The sequence below is a fragment of the Arachis hypogaea genome, chromosome 17, assembly GCF_003086295.3.
Source record: "Arachis hypogaea cultivar Tifrunner chromosome 17, arahy.Tifrunner.gnm2.J5K5, whole genome shotgun sequence".
Classification (NCBI taxonomy): Eukaryota; Viridiplantae; Streptophyta; class Magnoliopsida; order Fabales; family Fabaceae; genus Arachis; species Arachis hypogaea.
The window spans coordinates 121,536,702-121,552,738 of NC_092052.1; positions in this window are offsets into that span (position 1 = coordinate 121,536,702).

The window sequence follows — 16,037 nt, forward strand, 5'->3', positions numbered from 1 at the left end:
AATAGCTTGAGTGTGTATCTCTTAGTCTCCATTCCGAAAGATCGGAGTCTTCGTGGTATAAGCTAGAATTAATTGGAAGAATTCTTGAGATCCGAAAAGTTTAAACCTTGTCTGTGGTATTTCGAGTAAGATCTGGGATGGGATGACTGTGACGAGCTTCAAACTCGCGAGTGTTGGGCATAGTAACAGACGCAAAAGGATCAATGGATCCTATTCCAACATGAGTGAGAACCGACAGATGATTAGTCGTGCGGTGACAGTGCATTTGGACCAGTTTCACTGAGAGGATGGACGGTAGCCATTGACAACGGTGATCCCCCAACATACAGCTTGCCATGGAAAGGAGTATAAATGATTGAATGAAGACAGTAGGAAAGCAGAGATTCAGAAGCAACAAGCATCTCCATACGCTTATCTGAAATCCCACCAATGAATTACATAAGTATCTCTATCTTATTTCATATTTTATTTTAATTATCAAAACCTCATAACCATTAGAATCTGCCTGACTGAGATTTACAAGATGACCATAGCTTGCTCCAAGCCGACAATCTCCGTGGGATCAACCCTTACTCACGTAAGGTTTATTATTTGGACGACCTAGTGCACTTGCTGGTTAGTTGTGCGGAGTTGTGAAAAGGAGTTGAGATTATGATCGTGCGTACCAAGTTTTTGGCGCCGTTGCCGGGGATTGTTCAAGTTTGGACAACTGACAGTTCATCTTGTTGCTCAGATTAGGTAATTTTATCTTAATTTTAAGCTCTTTGTTTTCATTATTTTTATTTTCGAAAAATTTCAAAAAAAAAATAAATTATTCTATGACTTCAGAATTTTTAAGAATGAATTCTAGAGTTTCATGAGATATGTTGAATCCTGGCTGGCTGTTAAGCCATGTCTAATCTTTTGGACCGAGGTTCACTTATCCTTAGAAGAGCTTCTTTGTCTTTCTCATCAATTTAGCTGTTGTATGTAATGTTCAGCTGAAGCTTGGCTGGCCATTGGCCATGTCTAGTGTTTTGGACCGAAGCTTTCACTGAAAGCTTGGCTGGCTAGTAAGCCATGTCTAATTCTTGGACCAGAGTTTTAGACTAACATTGCATGATTCCTGGAATTCTTATTAAAAATTTTGAATTTCTTTATTTTCTTTTTCAATTAATTTTCGAAAAATACAAAAAAATTTAATAAAATCATAAAACCAAAAATATTTTGTGTTTCTTGTTTGAGTCTTGTATCAAATTTTAAGTTTGGAGTCAATTGCATATTTTTTTTTTTAATTTTCACTAAAATTTTCGAAAACTCATACATGGTGTTCTTCATGATCTTCAAGTTGTTCTTGATGATCTTCTTTGTTTGATCTTTGCATTTTTATGTTTTGTGTCTTTTCTTGTTTTTCATATGCATTTTCAATCTGTTAGTGTCTAAACATTGAAAATGTCTAAGTTTGGTGTCTTGCATGTTTTTCTTTTCTTAAAAATTTTCAAAAACATGTTCTTGATGTTCATCTTGACATTCAAAGTGTTATTGGTGTTCATCTTGACATTCAAAGTGTTCTTGCATATTTTTCTTGTTTTGATTCATAATTTTCATGTTTTGAGTCATTTTGTTGTTTTTCTCTTTCTTCATTGAAAATTCAAAAATAAAAAATATATCTTTCCCTTATTCTTCTCATAAATTTCGAAAATTTGAATTGACTTAGTCAAAAATCTTTTAAAATTTAGCTGTTTCTTATTAGTCAAGTCAAATTTTCAATTTAAAAATTCTATCTTTTCAAAATCTTTTTCAAAAATCAAATCTTTTTCATTTTTTCTTTATTTTCGAAAACTTTTAAAAATTGACTTTCAAAATATTTTCTCATTTTTATTTCATCTTTTTGAAACTAATGCTAACATTTAATATGATTGATTCAAAAATTTTCAAGTTGTTACTTGCCTATTAAGAAAGGATCAATCTTTAAATTCTAAAATCATATCTTTTAGTTTCTTGTTAGTCAAGTAATCAACTTTAATTTCAAAATAAATTCTTTTTTTAATTTCTTTTTCAAATCTTTTTCAAAATGATTTTCAATCGTATCTTTTTCAAAATCAATTTCAAAATCCTTCCTAACCTCCTATCTTTTCAAAAATTGATTTTCAAATCTTTTTCAATTAACTACTTGACTTTTTGTTTGATTTTAAAAGTTTTCTATTTCAATTATATCTTTTTCAAAACCACCTAACTACTTTTCTCTCTCTAACTTTCGAAAATCCCTTACCACTTTTTCAAAATTCCTTTCAAATTAACTAATTGTTTTAAATTTAAATTTTATTTTATTTTATTTCTCTTTTTAAATTTTCGAATTCTAACTACATTTTAAAATAACAACAAAAAATTATTTTCCTTTTATTTTAATTTAAATTCGAATTCAATCTCCCTCTCTCATCTCTCTATTTATTTATTTATCTACTAACACTCCTCTTCCACTCAAAATTCAAACCCCCTCTTCTTCTCTGTGTTCGAATTTTTCTCTTATCCTTCTTCTATTCTTCTCTTCTTCTACTCATATAAAGAAATCTCTATACTGTGACATAGAGGATTCCTCTTCTTTTCTGTTCTCTTCTTTTTCATATGAGCAGGAACATGGATAAAGACATTCTTATTGAAGCTGATCCTGAACCTGAAAGGACTCTTAAGAGGAAACTAAGAGAAGCTAAAGCACAACCCTCTGGAGAGGACCTGACAGAAATTTTCGAAAAAGAAGGAGACATGGCCGAATCCAATAACAATGGTGGAGATGCAAGGAAGATGCTTGGTGACTTTATTGCACCCTCTTCTAACTTCTATGGAAGAAGCATCTCAAGTCCTGCAATTGGAGCAAACAACTTTGAGCTTAAGCCTCAATTAATTTCTCTGATGCAACAGAATTGCAAGTTTCATGGACTTCCATTGGAAGATCCTCATCAGTTTTTAGCTGAATTCCTGCAAATCTGTGACACTGTTAAGACCAATGGTGTTAATCCTGAGGTCTATAGGCTTATGCTTTTCCCTTTTGCTGTAAGAGACAGAGCTAGAACATGGTTGGATTCACAACCTAAGGAAAGCCTGAACTCTTAGAAAAAGCTGGTCAGTGCTTTCCTGGCCAAATTCTTTCCACCTCAAAAGATGAGCAAGCTTAGAGTGGAAATTCAAACCTTCAGACAAAAGGAAGGTGAGTCCCTCTATGAAGCTTGGAAAAGATATAAGCAATTGATCAAAAGGTGTCCTACTGACATGCTTCCAGAATGGAGCATCATATGTATATTCTATGATGGTCTGTCTGAGTTGTCAAAAATGTCATTGGACCATTCTGCAGGAGGATCTCTTCATCTGAAAACCCCTGCAGAAGCTCAGAAACTCATTGAAATGATTGCAAATAACCAGTTCATGTACACCTCTGAGAGGAGCCCTGTGAACAATGGGACGCCTCAGAAGAAGGGAGTTCTTGAAATTGATACTCTAAATGCCATATTGGCTCAGAACAAAATATTGAATCAGTAAGTCAATATGATTTTTCAGAGTCTGAATGGATTGCAAGCTGCATCCAACAGTACTAAAAAAGCATCTTCTGAAGAAGAAGCTTATGATCCTGAGAACCCTGCAATGGCAGAGGTGAATTACATGGGAGAATTCTATGGAAATACCTATAATCCTTCATGGAGAAATCATCCAAATTTCTCATGGAAGGACCAACAGAAGCCTCAACAAGGCTTCAACAATAATGGTGGAAGAAATAGGTTTAGCAATAGCAAGCCTTTTCCATCATCTTCTCAGCAACAGACAGAGAATTCTGAACAGAGCCATTCTGGCCTGGCAACCATAGTCTCTGATCTATCCAAGACTACACTAAGTTTCATGAATGAAACAAGGTCCTCCATTAGAAATTTGGAGGCACAAGTGGGTCAGCTGAGTAAGAAGATTACTGAAACTCCTCCCAGTACTCTCCCAAGCAATACAGAAGAAAATCCCAAGAGAGAGTGCAAGGCCATAACCATGACCAACATGGCCGAACCTGGAGAGAGTAAAGAGGACGTGAGTCCCAGTGAGAAAATCCTCAGGGGACGTCCTCTGGACAGAAAGGAATTTTCCTTTGAGGAACCAATGGGATCTGAGGCTCATACAGAGACCATAGAGATTCCATTAAACTTTCTTCTGCCATTCATGAGCTCTGATTAATATTCTTCTTCTGAAGAGGATGAAGACATCACTGAAGAGCAAGTTGCTAAGTATCTAGGAGCAATCATGAAGCTGAATACCAAGTTATTTGGTAATGAGACTTGGGAGGATGAACCCCCTTTGTTCACCAATGAACTGAATGCATTAATGAGGAAGACATTACCTCAGAAGAAACCGGATCCCAGAAAATTCTTCATACCTTGTACCATAGGCACCATGACCTTTGAGAAGGCTCTATGTGACCTAGGGTCAGGGATAAACCTCATGCCACTCTCTGTAATGGAAAAACTGGGAATCTTTGAGGTACAAGCTGCAAGAATCTCACTAGAGATGGCAGACAAATCAATGAAACAGGCTTATGGACTACTAGAGGACGTGCTAGTGAAGGTTGAAGGCCTTTACATCCTTGCTGATTTCATAATTCTAGACACTGGGAAGGATGAGGATGAATCTATTATCCTTGGCAGACCCTTCCTAGCCATGGCAAAAGCTGTGATTGATGTTGACAGAGGGGAGTTGGTCCTTCAGTTGAATGAGGACTACCTTGTATTCAAGACTCAAGGTTCTCCTTCTGTAACCATGGAGAGGAAGCATGAAAAGCTTCTCTCAATATAGAGTCAAACAAAACCCCCACATTCAAACTCTAAGTTTGGTGTTGGGAGGCCACAACCAAACTCTAAGTTTGGTGTTGAGAGGCCACAAACCTGCTCTGATTATCTGTGAGGCTCTATAAGAGCTCACTGTCAAGCTATTGACATTAAAGAAGCGCTTATTGGGAGGCAACTCAATGTTATTTAATTATATCTATTTATTTTCTATTATTATTTTATGTTTTCTTTAGGTTGATGATCATGTGAAGTCACAAAAATAACTGAAAAATAAAAAACAGCATTAAAAATAGCTCACCCTGGAGGAAGAGCTTACTGGCATTTAAACGCCAGTAAGAGTAGCAGAATGGGCGTTAAACGCCCAGTCTGGCACCATTCTAGGCGTTAAATGCCAGAAACAGGCACTAGACTGGCGTTAAACGCCAGAAACAAGTACCAAGTTGGCGTTAAACGCCAAGACAGGGAGAAAAGTTGGCGTTAAACGCCAGAAACAAGCAGCGACCTGGCGTTTAACGCCAGAATTACACTCTAAGGGCGTTTTGCACGCCTCAATGGAGTAGGAATGCTAAGTCCTTGACCCCTCAGGATCTGTGGACCCCACAGGATCCCCACCAACCTCAACTCACTCTCACTCTCTTCTTCACACCTTTTCATAACACTCTTCCCCAAATACCCTTCACCAATCACCTCATTCACTTTTCAGCAAAACACCACCTACCTTCAAATTCAAAACTCTTTTTTCCTCCCAATCCCAACCCCTAATACACGAACCTAACCCTCCCCCCACTCCTATATATAGCCCTCATCACTCCTTCAATTTCACACATCACAAACACCTTATACCCCATTGGCCGAACTCACCCTCACCCTCCATCTCCTCCATTTTCTTCTTCCTCTCCTTCATTCTTTCTTCTTTGCTCGAGGACGAGTAAAAACACTTTAAGTTTGGTGTGGTAAAAGCATTATTTTTGTTTTTCCATAACCATTTATGGCACTTAAGGCCAGAGAAACCTCTAGAAAGAGGAAAGGGAAGGCAAAAGCTTCCACCTCCGAGTTATGGGAGATGGAGAGATTCATCTCAAAGGTCCATCAAGACCACTTTTATGAAGTTGTGGCCAAGAAGAAAGTAATCCCTGAGGTCCCTTTCAAGCTCAAAAAGAGTGAGTATCCGGAGATCCGACATGAGATTAAAAGAAGAGGATTGGAAGTTCTCTCCAATCCTATTCAACAAGTCAGAATCTTAATGGTTCAAGAGTTCTATGCAAACGCATGGATCACTAAGAACCATGATCAAAGTATGAACCCGAATCCAAAGAATTGGCTTACAATGGTTCGGGGTAAATACTTAGATTTCAGTCTGGAAAATGTAAGGTTGGCGTTCAACTTGCCAATGATGCAAAAAACTTTTTGCCCTGGTGCATCTCTTTCACATTTCAAAAAAGTATGGAATCTTGGGTTACTAATTGGTGGAATACTAAGCAACCTGAAATTTTTTTGAATATCATTCAAGAAAAGATTATTCTAAAAAAATTCATAGAATTCAAGGAACTATTCCTCTTGGATGAAATACTAAAGGAATACCCGGAACTACGTTCACAAAATCTTCGTACCAAAATATACAAAGACGCACGCCCCTACACTAGAAGGGTCAACTTTGATCAAAGGTTGGACCAAGTCCTCATGGACATATGTGTGGAAGGAGCTCAATGGAAAATTGACTCAAGAGGCAAGCCGGTTCAATTGAGAAGGCATGACCTTAAGCCTGTGGCTAGAGGATTGTTGGAGTTCATCCAATGCTCTATCATTCCTACTAGCAACCGATCCGAAGTAACTGTGGATCGGGCCATCATGATCCATAGTATCATGATTGGGGAGGAAGTGGAAGTTCATGAGATTATACCTCAAGAACTCTACAAGGTAGCTAACAAGTCCTCCACTTTGGCAAGGTTAGCCTTTCCTCACCTCATTTGTCACCTCTGCAATTCGGCTGGAATTGTCATAGAGGGAGACATCCTCATTGAAGAGGACAAACCCATCACTAAAAAGAGGATGGAGCAAACAAGAGAGCCCACTCATGGACCTTAACAAGAGCATGAGGAAGTTCCTCATCATGAAATCCCTGAGATGCCTCAAGGGATGCACTTTCCTCCACAAAACTATTGGGAGCAAATTAACACTTCCCTAGGAGAATTAAGTTCCAACATGGGACAACTAAGGGTGGAGCACCAAGAGCATTCTATCCTCCTCCATGAAATTAGAGAAGATCAAAGAGCTATGAAGGAGGAGCAACAAAGGCAAGGAAGAGACATTGAGGAGCTAAAACACTCCATAAGATCTTCAAGAGGAAGAACTAGCCGCCATCACTAAGGTGGACCCGTTCTTTAATTTCCTTGTTCTTTATTTTTCTGTTTTTTGTTCACTATGCTCTATGTTTATTCATGTTTGTGTCTTTATTACATGATCATTAGTGTTTAAGTGTCTATGTCTTAAAGCTATGAATGTCCTATGAATCCATCACCTTTCTTAAATGAAAAATGCTTTAATTACAAAAGAACAAGAAGTACATGAATTTCGAATTCATCCTTGAGATTAGTTTAATTATTTTGATGTGGTGACAATACTTTCTGCTTTCTGAATGAATGCTTGAACAATGTATATTTTTTATAGTAAAGTTTATGAATGTTAAAATTGTTGGCTCTTGAAAGAATAATGAAAAATGAGAAATGTTATTGATAATCTGAAAAATCATAAAATTGATTCTTGAAGCAAGAAAAAGCAGTGAAAAACAAGGCTTGCGAAAAAAAATGGCGAAAATAAAAGAAAAAATAGAAAGAAAAAGAAAAAAAGCAAGCAGAAAAAGCCAAGAGCTCTTTAAACCAAAAGGCAAGAGCAAAAAGCCAGTAACACTTTAAACTAAAAGGCAAGGGTAAAAAAGATCCAAGACTTTGAGCTTTAATGGATAGGAGAGCCCAAAGGAATAAAATCCTGGCCTAAGCGGCTAAACCAAGTTGTCCCTAACCATGTGCTTGTGGCGTGAAGGTGTCAAGTGAAAAGCTTGAGACTGAGCGGTTAAAGTCATGATCCAAAGCAAAAAGAGTGTGCTTAAGAACCCTGGACACCTCTAATTCGGGACTCTAGCAAAGCTGAGTCACAATCTGAAAAGGTTCACCCAGTTATGTGTCTGTAGCATTTATGTATCCGGTGATAATACTGGAAAACAAAGTGCTTAGGACCACGGCCAAGACTCATAAAGTAGCTATGTTCAAGAATCAACATACTAAACTAGGAGAATAAATAACACTATCCAAATTCTGAGTTCCTATAGATGCCAATCATTCTGAACTTCAAAGGATAAAGTGAGATGCCAAAACTGTTCAGAGGCAAAAAGCTACTAATCCTGCTAATCTAATTGGAGCTAAGTTTCATTGATATTTTGGAATTTATAGTATATTCTCTTCTTTTTATCCTATTTGATTTTCGGTTTCTTGGGGACAAGCAACAATTTAAGTTTGGTGTTGTGATGAGCGGATAATTTATACGCTTTTTGGCATTATTTTTAGGTAGTTTTTAGTATGATTTAGTTAGTTTTTACTATGTTTTTATTAGTTTTTATGAAAAATTCACATTTCTGGACTTTACTATGAGTTTGTGTATTTTTCTATAATTTCAAGTATTTTCTGGCTGAAATTGAGGGACCTGAGCAAAAATCTGATTCAGATGCTGAAAAAAGACTGCAGATGCTGTTGGATTCTGACCTTCTTGCACTCGAAATGGATTTTCTGGAGCTACAAAAACCCAATTGGTGCACTTTCAATTGCGTTGGAAATTAGACATCCTGGGCTTTCCATTAATATATAATAGTCCATACTTTGCTTGAGTTTTGATGACGCAAACTAGCATTTAAACGCCAACTTCCTGCCCTATTCTGGCATTAAACGCCAGAACTGAGTTACAAGCTGGAGTTAAACACCCAAACTGGCACCAAAGCTGGCGTTTAACTCCAAGAAAAGTCTCTACATGTGAAAGCTTCAATGCTCAGCCCAAGCACACACCAAGTGGGCCCGGAAGTGAATTTCTGCATCATTTACTCATTTCTGTTAACCCTAGCTATTAGTTTAGTATAAAAACTACTTTTAGAGATTTATTTTATATCTTTTGACCATCCTTGGAACTTTCATGTTCACGTTTGGGGGCTGGCCATTCGGCCATGCCTAGACTATTTTCACTTATGTATTTTCTACGGTGGAGTTTCTACACCCCATAGATTAAGGTGTGGAGCTCTGTTGTTCCTCATGAATTAATGAAAAGTACTATTACTTTTCTATTCAATTCACGCTTATTCTTATTCCAAGATATCCACTTGCACTTCAACCTGATGAATGTGATGATCCGTGACACTCATCATCATTCTCACCTATGAATGCGTGCCTGATAACCACTTCCATTCTATCTGCAATAGCTTGAGTGTGTATCTCTTAGTCTCCATTCCGAAAGATCGGAGTCTTCGTGGAATAAGCTAGAATCAATTGGCAGCATTCTTGAGATCCAGAAATTCTAAACCTTGTCTGTGGTATTCCGAGTAGGATCTGGGATGGGATGACTATGATGAGCTTCAAACTCACAAGTGTTGGGCGTAGTGACAGACGCAAAAGGATCAATGGATCCTATTCCAATATGAGTGAGAACCGACAGATGATTAGCCGTGCAGTGACAGCGCATTTGGACCATTTTCACTGAGAGGACGGACGGTAGCCATTGACAACGGTGATCCCCCAACATACAGCTTGCCATGGAAAGGAGTATGAATGTTTGAATGAAGACAGTAGGAAAGCAGAGATTCAAAAACAACAAGCATCTCCATACGCTTGTCTAAAATCCCACCAATGAATTACATAAGTATCTCTATCTTATTTCATATTTTATTTTAATTATCAAAACCTCATAACCATTAGAATCTGCCTGACTGAGATTTATAAGATGACCATCGCTTGCTTCAAGCCGACAATCTCCGTGGGATCGACCCTTACTCACGTAAGGTTTATTACTTGGACGACCCAGTGCACTTGCTGGTTAGTTGTGCGGAGTTGTGAAAAGGAGTTGAGATTATGATCGTGCGTACCAAGTTTTTGGTGCCGTTGAGATCACAATTTTGTGCACCACTTTGCAGCAAGACTCAAGTCAAGGATAGGATCGCTAAAAGTGCAGTTGAAGATAATCAAAAAGCATGGATCCACAATCTCTGAATACATTGGCAAGATGAATAAGGTAATTAACTCTCTCTCAGCTCTTGGAGCTCCTCTCTCAAAAGAAGAATACTTCGAATGTGCTTTAGGAGGATTGGATGAAGAGTACAGTGCATTTATCACCATGATTAATGAAAGAATGGATCACATGACAATCAGTGAATTTAAGTCACAGCTTCTAGCACAAGAGGAAGTGAATGACAGGTTTAGAAAAGTAGATCTAACCATGGCTCATGCGAACCTGGTGCAAAAAGAATCAGATGCAAGAAAAGAAGCCGAATACTCAACACCAGATCCTTATGAGAACTACACAAGAGACTCATACAGAGGCCAAATCAGCATAAGGAGTAGAGGTAGAAGCTTCAGAGGAGGCAGATCGTGGTGGCATGGGAACATACCTCAATGTCAGCTTTGTGGAAGAATTGGTCATACTGTCTGGCAATGTTACCATAGGTTCAACCAAAGTTACCAAAATCCACAATTTTAACATTCCAATCAAGCGACTCCACTGCCCAATGGTGCTTTCCATAAACAAAACAACCAAACACAACCCTACTACCAATGCACTCAATAACTAAACCAGCCTAACCAAGCTCCACAAGCTTTGCTGACAGTTCCAGCGAGCAGCAGTGACACAGGATGGTATCCTGACTCTGGAGCATCTCACCACATCACTTTCAATCAAATGAACCTGATTAATAGTTTAGAATATGAGAGACCTGAGCAAGTGTTCGAAGGTAATGGAAAAGGTATGAACATTACTAACATTGGAAGGACTATCATGCATGCATCTATGTCAAACAAGTTTTTTAAACTCCAGAATTTGCTTCATGTCTTATCAATTTCAAAGAATTTAGTGAGTGTCTCCAAATTTGTACTTGACAATAGAGTATTCTTTGAATTCTGGCCTTACTTATGTGCTGTAAAATGCCAAAAATCCAAAAATATTCTACTGCAAGACAGGTTTAGAAATGGATTATATCGTTTTGATAACATTCAGATATAGAGGCCAATATAAAAAATTGATAAAGTTCAAGATTTCTCTGCTGAAAAAGAAAAGAAAATTTGTGCTAATATTGCTGATAGCGTGGTGCTTGCTGAAAGCTTGAGGAAAGAAAAAGAAGAGGAAAAGAAAAAGAATAACAACAGCTCAACTAAAGAAAAAGAAGAAGGGATTAGTAGCTACATCAATAGTAGTAGTAGTACTAGCAGCTGTAGCAATGAAGTTAGTAGCACAGTTCAAATAGCAAAAAATAGTCACAGCTCAATAAAAGACAAAGAAGAAGAATTTAGCAGCTGTAATAGTGATAGATAGCACACTAGCAGTTGTAATAGTAGTAGTCAAGATAGCAGTGCAAACAATAATGTACAAATTCATCATCATGTCATTCCCAATATAATAAATAAAGTTGCTGCCAATATTGTTTCATCTGTCTCTCCTATCATTGCTAATATTGCTGATCAAAATAATGCTTTTATTACTAACATATCTGAAATCAGCAGCAAGCCCTTAGGCAATCAAGAACCAAACTCCAAATCTAATAACACCAGCACATTTCACCTCAAGCACTGTAGACTAGGCCACCCCTCACACAACATCACCAAAATTGTTCTCACCAAGAATTAAATCCCATTTTGCCAAGAACACAACAGCTCCGACACACACTATGAGCCATGCCTCACCAACAAAATCCATCAACTCCCTTTCTCAAAATCACAAACCAAATACAACACACCCCTAGAACTAGTGTATTCTGATCTCTGAGGGCCTACACCAACCATTAGCAGGTCAGGCTTCAAGTATTATGTTTGCTTCATCGATGCCTTCAGCAGATACACCTTCACCTACCTCTTCCAAACCAAATCACAAACCTTCACAGCTTTCTGTCAGTTTAAAACCATGATAGAGTCTAAAACAAACTATAAAATTAAAGCACTTCAAATGGATAACAGTGGAGAATACTTGTCCAAAGTTTTCACCCAATACTTTAGAGAATAAGGAACCTAGCATAGGTTTACCGACCCTCACACACACCAACAGAACGGTTATGTAGAAAGGAAACCCAGACACCTAACAGAGACCTCACTAACACTACTGTCCCAAGCCAACCTTCCCTTCTCTTTCTGGGATGAAGATATATTGACCTCAACCTACCTCATAAACAGACTGCCCACTCCAGTTCTTAACCTTAAAACACCACTAGAAACTCTCTTCCATACCTCTCCTAATTACAATGCTTTGAAGCCCTTTGGCTGCACCTGCTATCCCTGGATAAGACCATATAACAGACACAAGTTTAATCACAGGTCTGTCAAGTGCATCTTTATTGGTTATAGTTCTAACCACAGAGGCTACAAATGCTTGGCTCCATCTGGCAAAGTGTATATTACCCGCCATGTCCTGTTCTGTGAACACGGATTTTCTTTTTCTCTCCTCTTTAGTGACCATCACACCACCCTCAATCTAGAAAAACCGAAAACCATACCACCCTCCACCTATACATTTTAACCAACATGCATAGGCATTCATGATCCTCCTTCAAATTTTAGCAATTTCATATCTAATTCATTGCTAACAACATCTGTTCATGTAACTGATGCTGCATCTGTTAATGATTCTGCTAATGTAATTATTGAAAATACAGAATCTTCTACAACTGTGCCTTTACAGGTTGTCATTGAACCCAACATTCATGTTGATCAACCCAATGGTGCCTCTCTCACTGCTCAAAACACCCAGGTTATGCAAACTCAAAGCAAGAGTAGAATTTTTAAGCCCAGAGTGTTTGCTACCACTCTAGTTACCAAAGAAGACACCAACAATAACCTTCCACACTCCATTGCCCAGGAACTTGCAACCCCACACTTGAGGGAGGCAATAAATGAGGAATACTCAGCCCTCTTGAAGAACCAAACCTGGAAGCTGGTTGATCCAGCTGCTCATTCGGAATTAGGGATGGCAACGGGTCCCCATGGGGGCGGGGACATGCCCCCCGCCCCCCGCCCCCCGCCTCCAAAACCTGTCCCCATCCCCGCCCCATCCCCGTGACGGGTAACGGGGACCCCGTATCCGCCGGGGATCGGGGTCTCCACGGATATCCGCGGATTTTTATAAAAAATAATAAACATAAAAAAACAGAAAAAATAGAAAAAAAAATAATAATCATTCCTAATTGTTATTACAAACATATTTTTTATTGTCTCCAAATACTTAAATGAGCAATAAATAACAAACATCTCTACTAAATATATTTATAAAACATTAAAATAACCAAACATATTCAAAAACTAAAAAATATAATTCTCAAGCCTTCTTTCACACTGTGATGGTAAATTCTGATTTATTTGAATCCTACATGGAACAAAAGAACACAAATAACATATTAACAGGACTCATAAAACTTCAAAGAAATCACAAAACTCAAATCACATAAATCACAAAAATATAGATTGTAATGAACAGAATCAAAATGAGGATTAATCAGAGTCAGAAATAATACTATAATAATTAACAAGTTCTTCAAAGTAAATTAAAATTAACAAGTTGTTCAAAGTATATTAAAATAAATCAGAACATGTTCTTCAAAGCAAATCAACAAGTTCTTCAAAGCAAATTAAGATAAATCAGAATATGTTCTTCAACAATGAATGCTAGTGGATTTACCTGAGCAACAATTTCAGTGTCTATAAATGCCACATGATCGCATACAAGGAGAACCCCTCATTATCAAATCACAGGCTTCGCCATTGTTACCGCCATAAAACACTTGTAACTCAACTATATTCAACTTCTTAACTGTTCTCTACACCCTCAACACCATATCTGTTTCCACGTTGCTTTCTCCCTTATAACATTTCCTACTCCCCTTCTATCAAAAACCAGAAATTCAAACATATCAGCTAAAAGTCTAAAATCAAAACCATGTCATCAAAATCTAGACCGAAATTCAATCATTAATCGCCACACCAGCAAAATAACTAACTTTTGAATAATTATTTAAAAAAGTAAATCTAATTTCTGTGAATAAAAAATAAATTAGGAAATCATAGTAATCAAACTATGACTAAGCAAAATCAAATTAACAAATTCTTGAAAATAAATTAAGATAAATCAGAACAAGTTCTTCAAAGCAAATTAACAAGTTCTTCAAATCAAATTAAGATAAATTAGAACAAGTTCTTCAAAGCAAAACAAAATTAACAAATTCTTCGTAGCAAATTAAAATAAATCAATACTAATTCTGCAAAGCAAATTAAAATTAGAGACATAATATAATAGATGAACCCTAAAACCACAACTGAATAATTTTAAATGGTAGTTCACAAAACTTACTGGGAAGAAGAGTAGCTGAGCTGACGGTGAAGATCGGCGACAAGGCGAAGAGGCGAAGACGTGAAGACGAGATGAGATGACACGTAGAGGCGAAGACACGAAGGTTTGCGAAGGGGCTCTATAGTGACGTTGGCGTTGCTGTCTCGGCTGGGTCAGGCGGCGACGAACATGCTCTCCTCGACTAGGTCAGGTAGAGACGGCGATGTTCTCCTCAGCTGGCCAGATGCGACGACAATGTTGCGACTGAGAACGAGATGACTAGTAAGACTCAGACGCGCGAGAAGAGGGTAGGAGCTTCGTGTTGGCGGCAGTGAGGGGGTAGGAGATGGCGAACGGTAGTGGTGACTGGTAGTGGTGAGACTGTGAGATGAGAGGAGAAAAATAGAGAGGAGAGGGAGAACGAACTTCAGAGTTTAGAGTGAGCGAGTGTGAGTGACGGCTAGGGTTCCAACCCTTGACCCTTTACTTTGATATATATATAGAGGGGTATTATTGTCTTTCTATATATACGGGGATTATACGGGTCCCCACGGGGCGGGGACCTCTATCCCCGCTCCCACCCCGTATAATAAACGGGTCCCCGTCCCCCATCCCCGCGGGTACAAAATCTCCCCCATATCTGCTCTCCGACGGATAAATCCCCGTGAGTACCCGCCCCGCTGGAGATTTTTGCCATCTCTATTCGGAATCAATAGGCTGTCGATGGATTTTTAGAGTAAAAAGAAACCCTGATGGAACTGTTCAGAAGTATAAAGCAAGGCTTGTGGCCAAAAGCTTTCATCAGAGGCAAGGAGTTGACTACGACCAGAATTTCAGCCCCATAGTTAGACCTACAACAATTCGAATCATGCTAAGTGTGGCTCTTGCAAGAGAATGGAAAATTCACCAATTTGACTTCAACAACGCTTTCTTGAATGGGGATCTCTTTGAGAATGTCTACATGCAGCAGCGGAAGGGATTTATATCATCTAATTCTCATCAAGTGTGCAAACTTCAAAGATCTCTCTATGGACTCAAGCATGCCCCCTCGTGCTTGGTTCGCAAAATTGAGCTCTACTCTCCAATGTTTTGGCTTCTCCAGCACCAAATCTGATGTATCTCTCTTCACCTGGTTCACTCCCACTTCATCCATCTATATCCTTGTATATGTAGATGACATATTGGTTACTGGCAGTTCAGAAGCAAAAATCAAGAGCCTCACGGCCCAACTAAATGATACCTTTTCACTAAAAGAACTTGGTGAGATGAATTATTTTCTTGGCATTGAAGTTACAAGGAGTTTGAATGGCACAGTCACTCTCAAGCAAACCAAATACATCAAGGATCTACTGCAGAAAGCTGAGATGAGCAATGCAAAATCAGCCTCCACTCCCATGACCTCCTCTCTCAAACTTTCTGCCTTGGGTGATGAAGTCTTCTCCAATCCTACACTGTACAAATCTATGGTAGGTGGCCTGCAATATGCCACTATTACTCAACCAGAAATGTCCTTTTCAGTCAAAAAGGTAGCACAGTTTCTTCACAATCCCCTCAACTCTCACTGGAAAGCTGGAAAGCTGTGAAACGGATCCTCAGGTACCTGGCAGGGACAGCACACCATGGCTTAAGGTTTAGTAAGAGCACAAATTTTAGGATTTATGGGTTCTATGACTCGGACTGGGCTAG